This window comes from Pleurodeles waltl, chromosome 8 (assembly GCF_031143425.1).
Source record: "Pleurodeles waltl isolate 20211129_DDA chromosome 8, aPleWal1.hap1.20221129, whole genome shotgun sequence".
NCBI classification, from domain to species: Eukaryota; Metazoa; Chordata; class Amphibia; order Caudata; family Salamandridae; genus Pleurodeles; species Pleurodeles waltl.
Genome location: NC_090447.1, coordinates 308,908,422 through 308,930,472, shown reverse-complemented (window position 1 = coordinate 308,930,472; position 22,051 = coordinate 308,908,422).

The following is a 22,051-nucleotide window of genomic DNA, read 5'->3' as shown; positions in this document are numbered from 1 at the left end:
GCCTCCCCTATCAGGAACCAACACCACAGCACCCACCTAGCGTACCCAAACCTCTATCCCCAGGACATGTCAATCAGCAGTGTGTCCACCTGTACAGGGACTCCAGGCCACACCTAGCACACAAGATAATCAGGGACCTGGGGTCAGTGGCAATGGGCACACCGTTCAGGGGACAGAGGCACAGCTCAACAGGGACACTGGGAGGACTGCTGTGCGCCAGGGAGAGGACAGGAGCAGGGAACCGACTCTCCAGGAGACACTATCCGAGATCCTGGGAGCCTACCAATATTCCCAGGACACAATGGGCCAGATTCTAGACAATGTCCAGGAAAACACGGTGCTGCGGGAGGGACATTATTAGGGGATCAGGGAGGACATGCAGGCCATCAACAATATTCTGATCTCCATTGCAGGGGTGCTGGCAGACATGGCAAACATTATGAGGAAGGCAGTGTCACACCAGCGAGCCCCTGCCACTAGCCAATCATCTGAACAGCCCTCCACTTCCACTGCCGCTAGTGGGCAGGAGGCCCCACCACAGGACCCACAAGCCACCAGCACCCCTCCGCCTGTAGAAGGTGAACCACCCCGCAAACATTCCCTGTGAACCAGACAGAAGCCAGAGACACTTGCAAGACCAGCGCCAGGAAATGAGACTCTCCTGATTGTCACCCCTGTGTCTCACTCAGTCACCTTCTCCACCTTGAACTGCCATTGCTGCCATTCCCATGTCCCCATGGACAATGCACTCGTGCTACAAACTGACTAGAACAATACCCTGGACTTTCTTCCATCATCACCCCATCCCATTGCACTTTCCCCTCTATATATTAGCACTACAATAAACACCCTTGGATAAAAATCAACTACGAGTACTTTACGCATTTCAAATATGTATTGATTGAAACAGCTACAATCATTGCAAATAAACTGTACGTAGAATGAGCATAGAATGAATGACCTGTAGCTGGCTGTTGTGATCACACCAGGAGAATTTGTCAAGTCGCCAACATCTGCAAAATGACTATCCAGAGGTAACAGTAAGTGGGCAAAGAAGTGGGAAATGCGAGCATAACAATTCAACACAGAATACAACCAAAGTCATAGACATGTAAAGTTGCACTATCTCACCTTTGTGTCATTGGAAGTATTGACATATCACAGATATTCTTTTGTCCAAATCCACATCATCTGCCTTCTCATCCTCATTGTCCTCAGGGTCTACTGCTGCCACAGGGGCACTTCCACACTCCTCCTCCTGCAGAAAAGGCCCGTGTCGTCTGAGGGCCAGGTTGTGCAACATGCCACTAATATCTGGCAGACCTTCTTGGGTGAGTAGCACAGGGATCCAGCTGTTAAATGGAGGCACCAGAACATGGCCTACAGGAGGCCAAAGGTCCTTACAATTACCCATCTGGTTCACCCATGTGCCTCATTATAACGTTCTTCTGCCCTTGTTCTGGCATTCCTCACAGGGGTCAGCAGCCATGAACGGTTCGGGTAGCTAGAGTCACCTGCAAATATTGAGGGACAACAGTTAGCAACACTCTATCCTATATGGCCCACACCATAGGCATACACCAACATGTACTGGGTGAGAACCAGGGCTCACCAATTAGCCACACCCTGTGCCTCTGTAGTTGGGCCATCACATTTGGGATGCTGTTATTCCTCAGGACAAAGGCATCATGCACCAACCCTGGATACTTAGCATTGACATGGGAGATGTACTGGTCTGCCAAGCACACCATCTGCACATTCATGGAGTGGAAACTCTTACGATTCCTGTTCATTCTGGCGTGGGAGCACAAATGCTATACATGTTCCATCAATTGCACCAATTATATTGGGGATATGTACCATTGGGTGGAATCCGGCCTTTACAGTGGCCAAATCCTCAACCTGGGGGAATGCAATGTAGCTGCACATGTGTTTAATCAGGGCAGACAACACTCTTATTAGGACATTTGAGAATATTGGCTGTGGTTTTCCTGCTGCTAAGCCCACTGTCACTTGGAAAGAACAAGTTTGCCAGGAAATGGAGAACTGATAGCACTTGCACAAGAGGGGGTATCCCACTGGGGTGACGGATAGCAGATATCAGGTCAGGCTCCAATTGGGCACACAGCTCTGTGATTGTGGCCCTGTCCAGTCTGTAGGTGAGTATTATGTGCCTGTCCTCCAGTGTAGCCAAGTCCACCAGGGTTCTGTCCATGGGGGTATGTCTCCATCTCCTATTCATCCACAGCGATAGGTATCTTAGGGACAAAAGAGTGAGTAGGCTGTCACAAACTGAACAATGGAGCCACAACAGCAGTCCGCAATGTGCAAACGTTATGGGACACTGTAATTTGTGAAGTATGTGCCTATTTATCCTGTGACGCAGCATTAATCCATAGGCCTGTTCACCCCCCCTGAAATGGCATCTGCCTGTCCTGTGTGGAGGGACAGGTGGAAGTGAGGTAAAGCCGCTGACAGTGTGCGCCGTGGCGGTAGGTGGTCGTGAACCACCGTGCAATTCCTCATTGGTTATAATTTGGCCCTATGGGGTACAGTGGCTAATGGTGATCTACGCCGGCATTGACAATATGCACCCCCACGGACTTGGCCGCCATTTTCTATCAATTTCCTCACTTGTTTCCTGGCCTTTAATAAGAGAGGACCTACACTGCATGTGCTTCTGTGACCTGTATCTCAAACCTACCATGGCTCGTGTGACTGGGGAAAGGGCCCTAGCCTTCACTTCTGAGGAGTTGGAACGACTGGTGGATGGGGTTCTACCCCAGTACGGACTGCTGTATGCTCCTCCAGACCAACAGGTGAGTACACTGTGGGCATGATGCATGTGGCATGAATGCATGGAGTTGAGTGTAGGCCTCGTGTAAGGGGGTGGGTGGATGCCCTCTTGGTGGTGTACACATTTTGTTCTGGGCTATGTGTGTGCCAATGGTGATGGAAATGGGTATGGTGGGCCATTTGTGTGACTGTCGGACTGTTTGTCTAATGGTGTTCTCCTGTGTGTATTGCCTCCGCAGGTCAGCGGCCATCAGAAAAAGGGAATATGGTGTGCCCTCGCCAAGAACGTATGGACCCTGGGAGTCTATGGCCGGCAGAGCACCCACTGTCGCAAACGGTATGAGGACCTGAGATGCTGGTCATGAAAGACCACGGAGGCCCAGCTGGGGATGGCCTCCCAACGAGGAAGGGGTGTGGGTCAGACCCTGACCCCCCGTTGGCCCACATACTGACGGTGGCCTACCCTGAGCTGAATGGGTGCTTGAGGGCATCACAGCAGCCGCAAGGGGGTGAGTACTGTGGCTATCATTGAAACTCACGGCTGAAGGGGTGGTATCCGGGTGGTGGTTGTGTGTCAGTGGGTGCCCCTAGGCCAGACCAGACATAGCAGCGTAGGTCCTCTTGTGCCTAAGGGTTTGATTTTGAAATACTTCTTACCTAGCTTGTTAGTATTTACCACTGGTAAGGGCTGCGTGGGTCCCAGGTGTACTGCAGTTGGTGGTGTTCACCCCTCCTCATTCCTTGCTGAGTAGCCATTTCACTGGTAGTGCTATGCATAGTCCATAGGCCTGTTCCCTGTGTGAGAAGGTGCTGTGCACGCCAACAGTGGTGTTGGTGCAGTCATTGACCCAGTGTATCCTTTGTCTCTCTCCACCCTTTTTCTGTTTTGTCATCCTGTCCTTATGTGCATTAGCATCATCTGGCGGAGGAGCAGAGGCACCAGCGACAGAGGGAGCTGCATCCCACAGGACCCTGGAGGCACAGTCCACCTACACTGAGGGCACCAGTGGGACAGAGGGCGAGGGGAGCACTACGGTGGAGACTAGAGGGGACTATACAGACTCTGATACCTCCTCCGATGGGAGCTCCCTGGTGGTGGTGGACACTTCTGTGACCACCCCAGCTTCAGGTAGAACCGCCATCCCCTGTACCAGCACTGCCCTCCCAGTAGCCCCCCTGCGAGTTGCCCGTGCCCGCTCACCGAGGAAGGTGGGCATCTCCTTCGCCCCAGGCACCTCAGGCCCTGTCCCAGGGAACCCTGCTGCTCTGAGTGAGTGAGAATGCTATTGACCTCCTGAGATCCATCTCTGTAGGGCAAACAACCATTGAGAATGCCATCCAGGGGCTGGCAGCAATCCAATGAATTCCTGGAGGGCATTCACAGTGGATTGGCGGCAGAACAGAGATCAATTCAGGCTCTGGCCTTCTCTCTGATGGCAGCCATTGTCCCTGTTTCAACCGCCCCCCTCCAACTTCCACTTCCCAGTCCCATTCTCCTCAACCCCAACCCATCCTAAGCACACAGCCAGACGAACATGCACACAAGACAACACCCAAGAGTGTCACAGGCAAACACAAGCACCACACTTCATCCCACAGGCACCCATACAAACACCATTCAGTTCCAGACACAACAACTTCCACTGTCTCCACTGTCTCCCCCTCTTTCTCCTCTACCTCCCACCAAGTTACGTCCACATGCACACCTGAAAGGATTTCAGGCCAACAATACTGAAGGGGAAGGAGCCTGCAGCAGCTGCGAAGAAGGGGAAGGAGCCTTCACCAGCTGCAAAGAAGGGGAAGGAGCCTGCAGCATCTGCGAAGAAGGGGAAGGAGCCTGCACCAGCTGCAAAGAAGGGGAAGGAGCCTGCACCAGCTGCAGAGAAGGGGAAGGAGCCTGCACCAGCTGCAAAGAAGGAGAAGGTGCCTGCACTAGCAGGAAGAGGGGGGAAGAGCCCATCCACCAGTGCCAGGAAGGGTAAGGGACCCCAACCCATGAGCAGGAGGAGAGGAGGCAATCTGCGCCAGCCGAAGCTGACAGCTACACACCACCACCAGCTGTCACAGAGCCCCCACCACCAGCTGTGGTTGTGCAGCCATCAGAGAGTGCAGGGGCTGAGCAGGAGCCTCCCACAACCACCACCACTGTGTAGCCATTGGAGTGTGCAGGGGTGAGCAGGCGCGTCCCACAACAACCACCACAGTGCAGCTGTCACCGCTGGTGGATGCCATATATTCCAGCCTCTAGGGGTTGCTGTGCAGCCTGCCCCCTCCAGAACCAGTGAGCAAGTCACCCACTTGAGAGACTGTGGCCTTGCACTCCCCAGGACCAAGCACAGAGCATGTTGCCCCCTCCATACCAGTGGGCATGTGACCCACTTGGGAGACTTTGGCCTTGCACTCCCCAGGACCAAGCACAGGGCATGTTGCCCCCTCCAGAACCAGTGGGCGAGTCACCCACTTGGGATACTTTGGCCTTGCACTCCCCAGGACCAAGCACAGGGCATGTTGCCCCCTCCAGAACCAGTGAGCAAGTCACCCACTTGAGAGACTGTGGCCTTGCACTCCCCAGGACAAAGCAATTGGCATGTTACCCCCTCCAGAATCAGTGGGCTTGTTTCAGCATCTGGATGAGGTTCCCCACCTCCACCTGAAGTGCCTGCCTATTTGCCAACTGATGCCCCTGCAGTGTTCTCTCCGGATTGGGGCAGGATTTGAGTGGTGCGTTGGACTTTGCCCTGTGGCCATGTGGGCCCTGTGAACTATGGACTGAGCAGTGTCCCTTTTTTATCCATGTGTACAGATCTGTTTAATGTGTAAATCAGATTTTTGATTTTATTGTTGGACTGAGTACAATCATTTTTGTAAATTCCTGTTGCCTTTGCATTATTCTGCAGATTTTCATAGTCAAATTGTTTTTGTGATGCATATGGTTGTGTGTTTGGTGTGTGTGTGTCACTGTGTGTTGAGCATGTGTGTGTCACTCTCTTCGGGTTCCTTGGTGGCGTGGTTCTTCCCTGTGTCTCAGGAGATGAGTCCTTTCTCTTCTGTGATGTGTTTCCGCCATGCTTTTGATGGTGTTGGTATCGCCCTGGAAAAGGTGGCGATTTGGTGAGTCAAAATATGGTGGGTGGTACTTTGTCTTCCACCTGGCTGTAGGTGTTTACCGCCATGGTGACTGTTGTTTCCGCCCTGCCGGTCAGTGTGGTATATTGGCTGTCTATCGGAGAAATCACCGCCATGGTCATAATTTGGTGGTAGTTACCACCACCCTGTTGGCGGTATTACCGCCAATTTATCACCAACCGCCAGGGTCATTGGGAAAATTTGTGTCAGATTCCTTTGGTGTGATCTGTTTATAAAGAAAAGTTAAAATAGGTCTTACTTACTTTTATGAGATACCAGTGTTGTTCCTTATCCCAAATGAGGATTGAGCCATTGCCCCATAGTAAGATGTTTTTGTATATATAACTGTCTATAAGGAGTATTTCTTGTGCCTTGTGTGCCTCATACACTGTTGCATGTAGAAGTGGCTTAATTTTTCTGTCTTTCTGAAGTCTTTGGTGCGTACTAAACCTATTCCTCTGCAGTTTTCCCTTATTCCATTTCCAATCTTATCCCACAATGGTGGCTCTAATGCAGTATTTTTGTAGTATCTGAGTTTTAGATGAGCAAGCTGGAAAGACAGTCAGTATGGATCTTTTCAGGGGAAGCATGCAGTTTCTACATTTTGAGTCTGGGTTTTCTGCCTTGCCAAATAAAGGATTTCCATAATTTGGATATTCTTCACTTATTATGAAGACGAACCCAGAGACGGATAGTGGCAAAAATATAGTTCAGGTGATGCATACTATGAGCATTTGTGCTCAGCCCCAAAGGACAAAGTAAAGAAGGAAACCGTGAAAAATGTCTTTTAGGATCTCTTCAGTGGCTGCGTTCAGGTTATCTTGCATCATATTCTGCAATGTTCTGTTGATACAGGTCCCTGGATATTTGAGTTGGTGTGTTGCTCATCAGAATGGGAAGTCTTTTAGCAACACCTATATCATTAGTGGGGTCATAAGAAGGGCTTTGCATTTGTCCTAGTTAAAACGATACCTGGAAAAGGTTGAGAAATCAGAGATTAGGTTAATGAGTATGTGTGGATTTGTGCCTTGACTCTTTTGGGCTTTAGAACTCTATGTACTATATTCATGCTAACCAGAGTTAAAGTGCTTGTGTACCCCGTTAAACATGATGAAGATGGTATACATCTGTTTGCACATTTAACTTAACAATAGGTCCTTATTATATGGTACAAAGTCTACCCAGGACCTGTGAGTTAAGGGTCACCGTGAGAATGCAGCACACATTGTGCCACCCAAAGCAGTGACACAGCAAACCCGACAGCTAACTTACAGTGTAGCCTGGCAGAACAGTTTTTAAACTGCTATTTAAAAAAGTACACCCTTCTGACAGGCCCTAACTTTTCTTTCAAATTTTAATAAGCTACTCTGTTAGGTAGGCCTTAGTGCCCTTAAAGGCATGGTTTTTAAAAGTCCTTACAGTGAAACAACCTCAAATTTACTGCAGCACGGCTGGCTACCTTCATAGGGAAACTGTGCATTACAATATTACACCTTATAATGCTAACTTTGGGTTGGTAATAGCTAGAATACTTAGAAATCCAATTTAATAGTAAAGTCAGATAGTATCTAAATATTAAGGGAAAGGTATTTTTGAAAAATCAAATTTTCCCTGTCTAAAGCCTCTAAGGTCTTTCTGTAAGTATTCCAACAGTTATCTGCGCAGCTGATGACTCCCCAATAGTGAGGTGTAAATTACTCCCAGAACAGGGACAAAGGTTCTTGGGTGTAGGGAATTGTGACCTTTCCTTTACAGGATAGCCTTGGGGCTTCAAAGGAGGACTACCCTGTCAAAAGCAGATAAAGCTAACACCTGGGCCTCCCATGGAGCTCTGATAAGGGGGCAAAAGGTACTGTCATGTTGGGGTTAGGGACAGAGGGACACTGTGTGATAGCCTACAGTAAAACACACAGGAAGTGCTGCAAAAAGTGGTTAGTGTCACCTCTGGGAACTTTTAACACATTGTTTAGGGGTGACCAGGAGTATCTAAATATTAAGGGAAAGGTATTTTTGAACAATCAAATTTTCCCTGTCTAAAGCCTCTAAGGTCTTTCTGTAAGTGTTCCAACAGTTATCTGCGCATCTGATGACTCCCCAATAGTGAGGTGTAAATTGCTCCGAGAACAGGGACAAAGGTTCTTGGGTGTAGGTAAGTGTGACCTTTCATTTACAGGATGCCTTGGGGCTTCAAAGGAAGACTACCCTGTCAAAAGCAGATAAAGCTCACACCTGGGCCTGCCATGGAGCTCTGATAAGGGAACAAAAGGTACTGTCATGTTGGGTTTAGGGACAGAGGGGCACTGTGGGATAGCCTACAGTAAAACACACAGGAAGGGCTGCAAAAAGTGGTTAGTGTCACCTCTGGGAACTTTTAACACATTGTTTAGGGGGTGACCAGGAGTTGCCCCTCACCACATTGCCCTCCACCCCAGGCTGGCACCTGCCACAAATGAGCAACCCAGTACCTTCCTCAGGATATCGCTGGATTAGAGGAAGATTAGGTAGATAACTGCACTGCTGTCTGAAGACCCGAGAAGACTAAACCTGCTTCCCCTGTGACCAGGACTCATGAAGTGACTTCAAGAGCCAGTTGGCTCTCCTCCTGTTTCAGCAACTGGGCTACAACAAGCTTTAATATTCATTTTTCTGCTGACCAGTTTGAACTGGGCCTGACTTGTCCCCCTTCTGCTGGCCTCTAGTAGAGTGATTCCCAGCCCTAAGTGCTGTCCTCAAAGTCCTGGACCCTTAGCTAGAGTCAGAGTGTGCTCCTTACTGTCTAACCCTAAAACCTGGGACTTAAGACCGTTTTGCCTGGGGAACCACCAGGAGACCAGAACTAATCTGCCAAGCTGATGTTACACCAATGCCCTCATTACAACCCTGGCGGACGGTGCAAAAGCGGTGGTAACACCACCAACAGGCTGGCGGTAAAAAAAATGGGATCACGACCACGGCGGAAACCGCCAACCTAGACAGCCACTTTAACACTCCAACCGCCAGGGCGGTAGCAACAAACACCGCTGCGATCACCGCCAACAGACAGGCGGAAGACAATGTTCCGCCTATGACAGGTCAATCCGCCAGCTTTTCCGGGGTGATACCAATGACATCAAAAGCACGGCAGAAACAGTATACTGAAGGGGAAACACATACCTTTCTACACTCAACGAAGAACCAGGATGCCATGGAGCCCGAACTTCAGGTGTTACCCATGTTGTTGTATCTACTAATACACCATGAACTAGAAAGAAGGTTGCGGAGACGATGTCAGTGAGTATTGCACCTAGCACACAGGGGAGGGGGGAGGTAAAAGAGAGTGACACACAACCACGACACGCAACACTCCGACCCCCCACCCTCACCCACAACACCATACACACTAACACATCCAACAACATTACAGATACACCCTGTACCCCCTGGAAGAAAGCAAGGACAAAAGGAATTGAGTCCAATCAGTGACATTTTGGAACATGCAGATATAGCAAACGTTATTTTAAAAAATCAGTATATACAAATATTTACATTAAGTACAGAAGGCCGTACACTGTCCCTTGTAAATGTCCGTGGACGAGTGGGCCCAAAAACCATGAGCGAAGCCCACACTTGACTCCTGCCTCAAACGGAGAGAACACACTGCAGGGGCATCAGGTTGAAAAAACATAGGCACCTCAAGGAGAAGGGGAGGGGGGGCACCTCAGCTGGAAGATGGTGCAACTCCACTGCTCCTGGAGGGGGCCACATGCCCACACCGATGTCCTGGGGAGTGCAAAGCCACAGTCTCTCAAGGCTCTTAAGTGGGTGGTTTGCCCACAGCTTGGTCCTGGTGAGTGCAAAGCCACAGTCCCTTAAGTGGGTGGTTTGCCCAATGCTTGGTCCTGGGGAGTGCAAAGACAGTCTCTCAAGTCTCTCAAGTGGGTGGTTTGCCCACTGCTTGGTCCTGGGAAGTGCAAAGCCAGTCTCTCAAGTCTCTCAAGTGGGTGGTTTGCCCACTTTTTGGTCCTGGGGAGTCCAAGGCTATAGTCTCTCAAGTGGTTGGCTTCTCCACTGGATCTGGAGGGGGCTTTGTGCCCAGAGTGCTTCATCCTGCCAAGGATTGGGTGAGTGGATGCATCTCTCCACTGGTTCTGGAGGGGGCTTTGTGACCAGAGTGCTTCATCCTGCCAAGGATTGGGTGGGTGGATGCATCTCTCCACTTGTTCTGGAGGGGGCTTTATGCCCAGTGATGCTGCACCTGGGGTGTGGCAGTTCCCATTCCCTCACCAGTATGTCTGAGGCACGAGATGTGCAGGGAACAGGTAGCATGATACTCCATGGAGGCAGAGCCACACTCTACCCTGCGGCGACTTAGGCTGCAAACTGGTGGTAGTGTCAGTGCTGGTGCCTCATGTGGTGTGTACAGGGTCCAGGACGTCTCCTGCAACTTCAGACAGCTGCCCACTGGGGATGCTGCTGATGTCTGATGTAGGGGCACTGGCTGGGCACGTGGCAGTTCATATGGTGGTGCAGGTGATGGTGGCTGTGGCGGTGTCTGCGGCGGAGATGCTGCTGGTGCTACCCATGGTGCGGGTGTCTGTAGTAGTGGAGGGAGACACCAGGCTGTCTCCAGCAGCCTCGAACGGCTGCCCACTGGGGATGATGCTGGTGACTGTTGTTGTGGCAGCGTTGGTGTGGTGGGGGTGGAGATGGTGGGGCAGGTGGCGGTGCAGATGGCGGTCATTGCGGCAGTGCTTACTGTGTTACAGGTTGCTGGCCTGTCAGGAGAAATGGTGGTCACCAGTCTCCCACCAGGAGGCTCCGTGCCCTGAGGTGACTTTCCATTGCTTGTGTGTCCCTTCCTCACCTTGGTAGTCGCTGCTGGGACCTTTAGTTTTGGATGAAGCCTTGCTGGGTGGGTGGTGCATCTTTTCCCTGCTGCATGCCGGCCCTTTCTTAACCTTGCAGGTGGCGGAATCGGGTGGTCCTTAGCTTTGGTAGGTGGCACACTGGCAGCCCTGACGGGTGCCCCCTTCGATCCTCTTGGACTTGCAGGGACCACAGCGGACACCGATTGGGTGGCTGAGGTGCTGGGCTGGGATCTAGACATCCTGGCCCGAGGGGAAGGACGGGGGGAGGTGTAGGGAAGAGGTCAATGTTAGCCAGGAAACGTTTCTTTGACACACTGGGACGGGAAGATGGAGGTGGTGTGGGAGCAGAGGAAGAGGTAGTGGTTGTAGGAGGTGTACGTCTGCTGAGTTTGGGTGAAGGTGCATGGGCTGGAGGCTGTTGTGAGATGGATGGCTTTTGAGTGGGTGTGTGCCTGCGTTTGTGTACTTTGGGAGGAGGGCTTCCAGACACACTGGGAGAGGACACAGGGGACGTGTACATGGTTGTGGTGGGTGGTGATTGTTTCTGAGGGGTGTGTTGTGATGGGCGTGCTAGTGATGGAGGCCGTGGCTGATGATGTTGTGCATGCAGGTGTGAGTGGAGACGCTACTGGGAGGGAGGTGGACGAAGAGGAGGAGGGGGACACATTGGAGGAAGTGGATGTTGGTATGTGTACATGGGTATGGTGCTTGTGTGAGTGCCTGTGTGATGATGTTTTCCTGAGCCACTTTTGTGTGTTGATGTGTGTGCATGCTGGTCTGAAGGTGTGCTTGGGATAGGCTGAGGTAGAGGGGATTGGGTTGGGGTAGTGGAGGTTGGAGGGGGGAGGCTGGACACAGGGACAATGGCTGCCATCAGTGCTGAGGCCAGAGCCTGAAATGCTCTCTGTTGGGCTGCCAAGCCAGAATGAATGCCTTCCAGGTATGCATGTGTTTACTGCAAATGCCTCTCAACACCCTGGATGGCATTCAGAATGGTTGACTGCCCAACAGTGAGGGATCTCAGGAGGTCAATAGCCTCCTCACTGAGGGCAGCAGCGAGGACTGGGGCAGGTCCTGAGGTGCCTGGGTCAAAGGAGATGCCCACCCTCCTGGGTGAACGGGCACAGGAAACATGCTGAGGGGCTGCTTGGAGGGCAGTGCTGGTGGGGGGTGGCAGCTGTACCTGTTGTTGGGGTGGGCACAGAGGTGTCCGCCCCCGTCTGGGAGCTTCCATCAGAGTAGGAGTCGCTGTCACTGGTATCCCCTCCTGTCCCCCGTTGTGGAGCTCCCCTCGCCCTCCATCCCACTGGTGCTTCCCCCTCAGTGGATTTACCCTCATGGGCCATGTGGGATGCAGCTCCTTCCATCGCCAGTGCCTTTGCTCCTCCGCCAGATGATGCTAATGCACACAAGGACAGGGTGACAAAAAAGAAGAGGGGGATAGACAGAGGATACACATGGCCAATGCCAGAAACACCACTACCGTTGGTGTACACAACATCCTGGGAGCAGCCCTATGCACTATGCCATGCCCAACCACTCACTAAGGTAGTCACCAGCCCATGGGGTACAATGCCTAACGCCAGCACCTGCACATCTGACACCCACAGGACCCTGCCCAGTAGTAGTTGGCCACTTGTACCATTGGGGTAGGGGTGCTTCAGAGCCTGCAGACAAGGGACATACCCTGGCATGATTGCCCTGGCCTAGGGGCATCCACAGCCCACATCCCCCACCCAGTTAGTTCCTAAAGCACGCAAAGTCAGCTTTCTGAAACTGTACTCACCTCCTTGTGGCTGCTGTGATGCCCTCAAGCACCCATTCAAATCCGGATAGGCCACCGCCAGGATGCAGAACATCAGGGGAGTCATGGTGAAACGGGCACCTCTTCCACGTTGGGAGGCCAGCCCCAGCTGGGCCTCTGTCGTCTTCTTGGTCCAGCGGCGCAGGTCCTCCCATCTCTTGTGGCAGGGGGTGCTCTGCCTGTGATAGACCACCAGGGTCCGCATCTCCTTGGCGATGGCATGCTAAATACCCTTCTTCTGGTGGGCTCTGACCTAGAGGGAAAAGACAGCGGAAAATGTAATTACTCACCTGTCTGGACCATCATACTCATTGCCCACCAGTTCCCACCTTTGCCATGACGCACATACACTGACCACCTCTTATGCAACATTCAGGCCAGGACACCTTACCCCCCCCACAACATGTGGCTTATATCCACACCACTCCAAACAGGCATTGCCCGTGCATCATGCTCACAGTGTACTCACCTGTTTGTCTGGAGGACCGTAGAGTGACGTGAACTGGGTGAGGACCCCATCCAACAGTTTCTCTAACTCCTCCTTTACCCAGACACTCTAGCCATTGTCGCTTTCAGACTCAGGTCACAGCAACACTTGCAGTGTAGGTCCTCTCCTGTTGATGGTCAGGTAGCAAGTGAGGAAATTGGTAGAAAATGGCAGTGACATCAGTAGTCTCTCTACTGGCCATGCTGTGGTGATGGGTGTCCATGCATTGGTATTGCATGCAGGGCTTGGTATTGGGATGTGTGGGTTGTGATGGTGGGGTAGAAGTGAGGTGATGGAGTGATGGGAGTGAGGGTACGGGTGGGGGTATGTGATGCCATGCAGGTAGGGGGAGACAAAGTAGTAAAATATTTGACTTACCAGAGTCCATTCCTCCTGCTACTCCTGTGAGGCCCTCAGGATGCATTATCTCCAAGGCTTGATCCCCCCATGTTGTTAGCTGTGGGGGAGGAGGTGGGGGTCCACCGCCAGTCCTCTGGACAGCAATCTGGTGTCTTTAAACAACATAACGCACCTTCCCCAGTAGGTCATTCCACCTCTTCCTGATGTCATCCCTGGTTCTTGGATGCTGTCCCACTGTGTTGACCCTGTTGACGATTCTCTGCCATAGCTCCATCTTCCTTGCAATGGATGTCTGAAGCACCTGTGATCCGAATAGCTGTGGCTCTACCCGGATGATTTCCTCCACCATGACCCTTAGCTCCTCCTCAGAAAACCTGGGGTGTTGATGTGTTGGGATGTATACTGTGATGTCTCTCTGTGCTTGGTCTCTTTTTTTTTGGTTGTAAGGGGTTGTGGGTAGTGTGGGTGTGTGTTTTATAGTGGTGTGAGTGTGTGGGTGTAGTGTATGTATGTGTGTCAGGTGTGTGTAGTGTGAATTGTCCAATGTGGTGTAGTTTTGTATTCCTGTTGCCGTGACGGTGTGGGTTTTGCTATCGCCAGGTTATCACTGACCTTTGGTGTGGCGAACTTGTGTGGGTGTCTGTATTGTGGCGGTATTCTCTGTGTGGGTCATAATACCCTTGGCGGATTACCGCCACGGCATCTTGGCGGCCATCGGCATGGCGGTAAGCGGGTTTACCGCCAAGGTTGTAATGAGGGCCCAAGTCTTATAATAACAACAGTGGTTCTAAGAGAAAATTAATAAACAGGCACCAGAAGAGAAAGGACAAGAACGGTGCCAAAACGCAAAGTTGTACAAAAATCTAAATTACTGTTCAATAATATCAAACATACATAGAACATTGGTTCCCCACGTTACACTTAATAGACAGTTATAAACAAGATACAGTGTAAAACAAAATACCAAGGCAATGGATATAAAGGTAAATACAATAGTCCACAATCAATGAAACAGAACACAATCAATGTTTACATCAAGTCAGCGAATAAGTTTCAAGAATGTTTCAACCCTTGTGATTGAATAGGTCATTATCAGGACATACAAAGTTGGAGCACAAAGGAAAATTCTAAAAAACAAGAATAAGACTGATAAGGCACTGTAAATGAAAGGAGGAAGGTTTTCTTCACAACTAAGGAACCCAGGACCAAATACTTACATTACTGGCCTCCTGGCAACAGTCACTTCTATTAAAAAAAAGCACAATATAATTCTGGAAAAAAGGAGTCAAATCCTATCATCAGGAAAAAGTAAACCAAGTCACAAGATACTTAACATCACCGCACTACAAGGTGGAATAGTGAGAAACAAAATCCCAACACCAATATCATATTGCTAAATATCATCACCACCTAAAGAAATATCATTTGAAGTAATCATCCATAAGCAACCCACTTACAGTACTTCAATCCTATGGAGAGTAAATCAAAATGCTGAGGGCAAAGGTCCAATGAACAACTAAACCGATCAGAGCAACCAGTGACCTGAGTTTAAGCACCAGGCAGATTAATCTGTAACCCACATAGTTTGTATATATACTTATTTATATATATTGAAAAAGGGAGGGGTCCGCGTGACCCCCAAAACTGAGCCTATAATGGCCCTGAGTACCTCATCCCCGAGGGATGACTTATTTTCTATGTCCCAGGGGGCACACCCCCAGAACACAGCAGTTTCACTGCCTGCACCAGCACGGGTAGGGAAACTTGTGTTGGTTTCTGCTGGTGGAAATATTTTTGAAGCCCCTACCAAACAGGAACAAATACAAAATCTGCTCCCAGGGGGCGAGAGCTTTAAAAATTCTCCAGCCAGCTGGCAGTAGAATTGAGATCTGTTCCCCTGCCCATACTGATGCGGGCAGGGAAACAGATCAAGATATTGCTCCTGCCCAAGAGAGCAGTCTAAATAGCTGCTCTCTGTAGGCGGGAGCAATGTCATCAATGATGTCATTTAAGCTGTCATCAGTGATGTGATAAATGATGTCACAGAATGTGTCACAACTGATGTGATATGTGAGGCCATAAGCAGTGCACGGCGGGTGCACAAGCTATAGTTAGGTGTGCTTACTGTAACTGCTGAATTACTGTGTTTTTTTAGTTCACAACATTGAAATACGTATAGATATGTAATATATTTTTTAGTTCGAGACATTGCTATATATATATATATATATATATATATATAGTCAAAACATTATCTACTTACAGTCACAAGTAGGTAGTTAGGACCTGGATTCCACACGAAAATCATTTTTTGTTTTGCTAATAACCCTTGTGCCGTTTGATCAATCTTCACAAAATTTGTCAAACTGTAAAGTATCAGAATGATTTGTCAAGCAGGGGCTAAGAAAAAGAGGGATTCCCAAAACACATTTTTCCTATGCAATTTCAATGGTAGTTTTGAACTCGACTACAGTCCGAACCAGTGAATAGAATCACACCAAATTTGGCGAATTTGGTCCAGGATTAGTGCTGTTTGTAATTTGGTATAAATCTGTTCAGTAGTTTTTAAGTAATTTAAAAAAATTATTTATGTAAATCTAGGGACATAGAGGGTCCGCGGACCCAACAGATCCCATCATGAGATCTGTTTAGCTGCCACCACTTCAACCAGGAAGAGGTTGTAGCCATCTTGGGACTCAGGACTCGACCTGAGTCCCAAGAAAAATGAAAAAAAAATCACAAGGGAGCAGGGTAGTGGTGGTGGGGTCTTACAGGGACATCTGCCTGGGGACTTTTTTTTAACATTTTTTTTTATGTTGCCCCAAATTTGCAGAGGATCAGTGGCTTGCTTTTTTAGCCCACTGGTGGGCAACGTCCTGGGGAGTTGTTTATGTTAATATAGCAAGGCGGGGCATGTGTCCTCCCTCCCAAGGCGGTCAGCCAATATTGAGAACAGGAGGAGAGCCACACTGCACTCCTCCCTGATCCAATTCTGGCCATGGGGACCCGATTCTCTGGGGCCCAGCCTTATTCAAATGTGGGAGGGGCACAAATCCACCCTCCGAGGATGATTTTGGCCCCGGGGACCCCATCCCCTGGAGCACAGCCATGAGAGTAATTGGGAGAGAGTCTGCTTGGACTCCCTACTATGGTCGATTTTGGCCTGAAGACCCCACCCCTGGGGCCAGGCTGCAATAAGAAAGGGGAGGGGCGACACTGCCCCCTCTTGGAGCCAGTAATTCCCAGGTCCTGCTATGTCCCAGGGTGCCTACCTGCCAGGACATAGCGGTTTCCCAGCCCACACTGGCACAAGCAGAGAAACCTGTCTTTGCTCTCATCTGCTCCCACCTGGCAGGAGCTTTAAAATGCTTCTACCAGCTGAAAGCGGATTTCAGATCTCTTTCCCTGCCCTTAGTGATGCAGCAGAGAAACATTTGAATATTGGTGCCACCTGCAGGGAGCAGCATTTTTTGCTGCTCCTTGCGGGTAGGAGCAATGCTACCTCCCGCTGGGGCCTTGAGCTCCTATTGCGGCCTCCATCAAGGATATAGTGGGTGCCCTGGGTGGGTATCAGGGCACACACCCTTTGTTGGCAGGGCCCTGGGGGTCGGGTCCCTGGGGTTAAAAGTAGCCCATGGAGGGGGGCCACGCTGTCCTCAACCCCAACTTTTAGGAATTGTCCAGGACCCACAGTATTGGGTCCCTGTGGCTGATATGGGCCTGGGGAGGTGGGGCATATGCCCCCCCCTTGTAATTGGCTGGGCCCCAGCAGAGGGGGTGCCAGGGCTGATATGTGCCTGGGGAGGAGGTCCGTGCAGCCTTCCTCCCCAGGGACAAAGTTGGCCTCGTAGAGGGTCTGGATGTCTCCCTTTCACATTTTAATAAGGCCCGGCCCCAGGGGGATTGTGTTCCCTTGGGACAAAATTGGCCTGGTAAAGGAAATGTAGGAGGCTGGCCTGGTTTGTAGTGGGTACCGTAGGAACTTGCACCTTATACCAGGTCCAGTTATCCCTTATTAGTGAAATGTAGTCAGTGTTCTAACAGCTTAGGCTGTCTAGAGATAGCTGTAGCAGTGCAGCCTAGGCTGAACTAGGAGACATGCAAAGCTCCTGCAGTACCACTATAGTTGCACAATACTTATACACAATAAAAGACAATACTCAGTGTTACCAAAAATAAAGGTACTCTATTTTAGTGATAGTAGGCCAAAAATATCTTAGCGGCAATAGTCCTTCTGTAGGTAAGTATTATACACAATATATACACTAGAGTCCAAAATAAGGTTATTAAAGAGTAATAGACTAGTGCAAACAGTAGAAGATACAATAGAATGCAATAGGCCTAGGGGCAACACAAACCATATACTAAGAAAGTGGAATGTGAATCACTAATTCCCCCCTAGGAAAGTGGAGTGTGTAGAGGGGCTCTGGGAGTGTAAGAAAACACCAATGGAAAGTAAAATACCCCACCCCAGAGCCCAGGAAAGTAGGAGTAAAGTACTGCAAGTTTCCTCAGAACACACCACAAGTCATGATAAGAGTTATTGCAAGAATCAAGCAAGAATGCAAGCAACAAATGGTGGATTCCTGGACCTGAAGGCCTGGGAAGAGAGGAGACCAAGTCCAGAAGTCTCAGAAGAATCCAGGAAGGACAGGAGCCCCTGCCAACCTAGAAGATGGTGCAAAAGAGGATTCTCTGGTTAGAAGAAGTCTGCAGAAGAGCATCCAAACAAGGTGGCTGCAGGTTCCTGCATGATGCATGAGATGCCCCACGTCCAGATGTTGTACGCAGGCATTTTGTGCCGCTGGATTCTTCCAACAAACCTTGGTTCAAGCAAGGTTGTGTTTTGCATCAAAATGGCGCTGCCTGGACTCAGGAGGGACCTAGGGGCCTCAACTTGGACTGGAGAGGCAGAGGGAGCTCTCAACACTAGAGAAAGCCCACAGATGACCAGGCAGCACCCACAGGAGTCCCAGGACATGGGGAAAAAGAAGGTGCAAATTGCAGTTGGTGCAGCACACCAAAAGAAGGTCCCATGCCACATGAGAACAACACAGCGAGTTGTGCATCGCAGGATGGAGTGCTAGGGATCTCAGCTACACTGTGCATGAAGGACTCTTGGAAAAAGTGCACAGAGATCCCAGGAGCTAGAGATGATGCAGTACACAGGGGTACTGTCGCAAACCTGGAAGGCAAGCTCTTACCTCCGCCAAATTTGGACAGCTGGACCTTAGGACAGTCTGGGTTAAGGGGTCCACCACCTGTGTTCCAAGGAGCACGCTTGTCTCCAGGAAAGGAGTCCCAGAAAACTGGTCGTCGTCTTGGAGGTTGCCTGCTGGAGCAGGGAAGATTCCTTCAGTTGTTCTGGTGCAGGGTAAAGGCAGAGAGTCCTCAGATTGTGCACACCTTGGAAACTGTTTCAGTTGCTGGTTGGAGCTGAAGTTGCAGGGTCACAATGGCCTTTCTGGTTACTTTGTTGGAATTACAGTGGTTCCTGGAGCAGTCTGCTGTTGATCCGACGGTCAGAAGCTGAAGCACAGGATGCAGAGGATTCCTGGAGGAAACTTGCAAACTAAATCTGAAGAGGAACCCACAGGAAATACCCTAAATAGCCCTGAGAGGGGGATTGGCTTCCTACTCAGGTATGCACCTATGAGGAGGGGTCTCTGGTGTCACCTGCTGGCACTGGCCACTCAGAGATCTCCAGAGTGTCCCCACACTTTGGAAAACAAGATGGCTAACACCAGGGACATACTGGAGGAGCTCTGCGCACCACCCCTGGGGTGGTGATGGACAGGGGAGTGGTCGCTCTCCTTTCCTTTGTCCAGTTTCATGATAGAGCAGGGACTGGGTGTCCATGAACCGGTATAGACTGGCTTATCTTCCAAGCATTTCTAGAGTCTCGGGAAGGCTACCCCTCCCAAGCCTGTAACATCTATCTCCAAAGGGAGAGAGTGTAACACCCGCCTCCCAAAGGAAATGTATTGTTCTGCCTTCCTGGGATTCAGCTGCTCAGTCCCCAGGATGCAGAAACCGGTCTGTGAGGTGGCAGCAGCTGGGGCTACAGTGGAAACCTCAGAGAGCTGGTTTGGCAGCATTGGGGGGTCCATGATGGAGCCCCCAGGGTGCATGGGATTGGCCCCTCATACCATATTTGGAATGGGGGGACAATTCCATGATCCTAGACACCTCACATGGTCATATTCAGAGTTACCATTATGAAGCTTCATATATGTATTTACCTATATGTAGTGCACATGTGTAATGGTATCTCCGGACTCACGAAGTCTGGGGAATCAGCCCTGGACAGCATGGGGGCACCTTTGCAGGTGCAAGGGTGCCCTCACACTTAGTAACTTTGCACCTAGCCTTCAGTAAATGAAGGTTAGACATATAGGTGACTTATAAGTTACTTAAGTGCAATTAAAATGGCTGTGAAATAATGTAGGCACTATATCTCTCATGCTGCAATGGCAGTCCTGAAGAAAGGTTTGTCTGCGCTGCTTATGGGTGGCAAAAGAAATGCTGCAGCCCATAAGGATCTCCTGGAACCCCAGTGCCCTGGGTATCTAGGTACCACATAGTAGGGACTTATAAGGGGGGGGCCAGTGTGCCAATTGGAATTGGAATATGAAATCACTAAACTATAGTGACTAATTTGGAAGTGGAGTGTGCATAAGCACTGGAGTGCTGGTTAGCAGAACTTCAGTGACACAGTTAAGCACTACTGACAACACACATATAGGCCACAAACTATGAGCACTGGGGTCATGGCTAGAAGGATTCCAGTGAGACATTAAAAACACACTGACACATACTCACAAACAGGCCAAAAGTAGGGGTAACCATGTTAGAAAGAGGCTACTTTCTCATAGTCTGCGTGCCCCTCCCCATAAGTAAAATGGTGTGCCCGGGGGATGGGGTCATTGGGGCCAAAAGTGGTTCAGGTGACCTGCCCTAAAATAATAACTGGGTCCTGGGGACGGGGTCCCTGTGGTAAAAAATGGGCCAGGAGGGTTTCTGTGTGCCCTCTCCTCCTTTGGAATATGGCTTGGAGATAGGGTTCCCATGGGCAAAATGCAAGCCTAGCCTTGTGGCCAGCTCCCTGCAGTGCACAGCCAAAGGCCAAGACCCCCGCCCCACATGGCCAAAGCCCGTGTGTAGCAGCTTTGAATTAAGGTATGGTAATCAATTATTACTTTACATTACAAAAAACCTTAGAAGTTCATTGAAAAAAATGTTACAGGGATGTTATAGTTAGGAAATAGCATTAGAAAAGTAGAAATTCAATGAGAGAAACAGAGGTTACAGGGACGTTATTGTTAGGAAATAGAACTAAAAAGAACTTAGAAATTCACTAACAAACCAAAGGTTACACAGAAATTACAGTTACATTCAGATTTTACAAACACAAAACCATAGAAATTCAGCAGCTATAGGTAGACTTGTGTCAAGTTACTATACCTTGTGCCCTAAGGTAACTATAACTCATGTCCTTGCTATGCACTGCTAATTACCCCACATATTACATCACCCAGGACTTCTTCTACAACATCATTGATAATATCAATACATTTATTTGCTATTAAATTATTGATGTGAGATCTGTGCATGGCGGGCTTTGAGTTATAGTTCCTTAGGGCACGAGTCATAGCTACTTGAGATAACTCCTAATATAACTGCTGAATTCCAATGGTTTTGTGTTTATAAGCTCTAAACCTAATTGTAACAAACGTCCATGTAACCTTTTATTTTTAAGTGTGTACATAAATATATATATATTTATTTATATATATATATATATATATATATATATATATATGTGTGAAGTTTTTTTAATTTTGCTAATAACTTAGGCATTGTTTGATGAATCATCAAAAAAGTTTCAAAACTTGTACGCTAATTCGTTGAGCTGCTGTGTTGGAAGTTTTGGGGTGAACTGTCAAGCGAGGGCTGAGAGAAAGGGGGGGTCTCAAAACATTTTCCCCATGCACTTTCTCATATGGATTTTGAACATGACTACAGCTGAATGGAATTTCACCAAATTTGGCAGAAAGCTAGATCTTGGTCCAGAAAGATCTCTTTTTGTGATTTGGTGTAAATCTATTCAGTAGTTTCAGAGATAGTAAAAGAAAAAGAAGTATAGATATCTAGGGATGTGGACCATTTGTGGATCTGTTGCGATGGATATGCAGATCCTTGCACCAAAGCAAGGCCCTGATAGGCTGGCTGCAACCTGAGAGAAATGTTGCAGCCACCATTTTGTTTATCAGCTCGGTGTGGAGGAGGGGAATACAAACTGAAAAGTGACATAAGGGTTCAGGATAGAGGTGTCCTGACCCCGTAGGACAGATGGAGGGGTTCCTGAAGGCCCCCTCATGGGGACATATTTGCCCCCATTTCTTTTGTCTGGTCCGCAGATCCTTGGATCTTCTGTGGCGCTCAGCATGGCCCCCAGCGTAAATATGCAAGCGATATGTTGATCCAGAACCCAATGAAAAAAATAATACATCCATTCACACACTCAACACTCAACACTCAACTCCCTGTGGGGTTACTCGGGGTTATCTGCAGACCCTGGCCACAGACCGGGTCCTGTGACCAACTCCCTGCCATGCATAGAGTGGGATT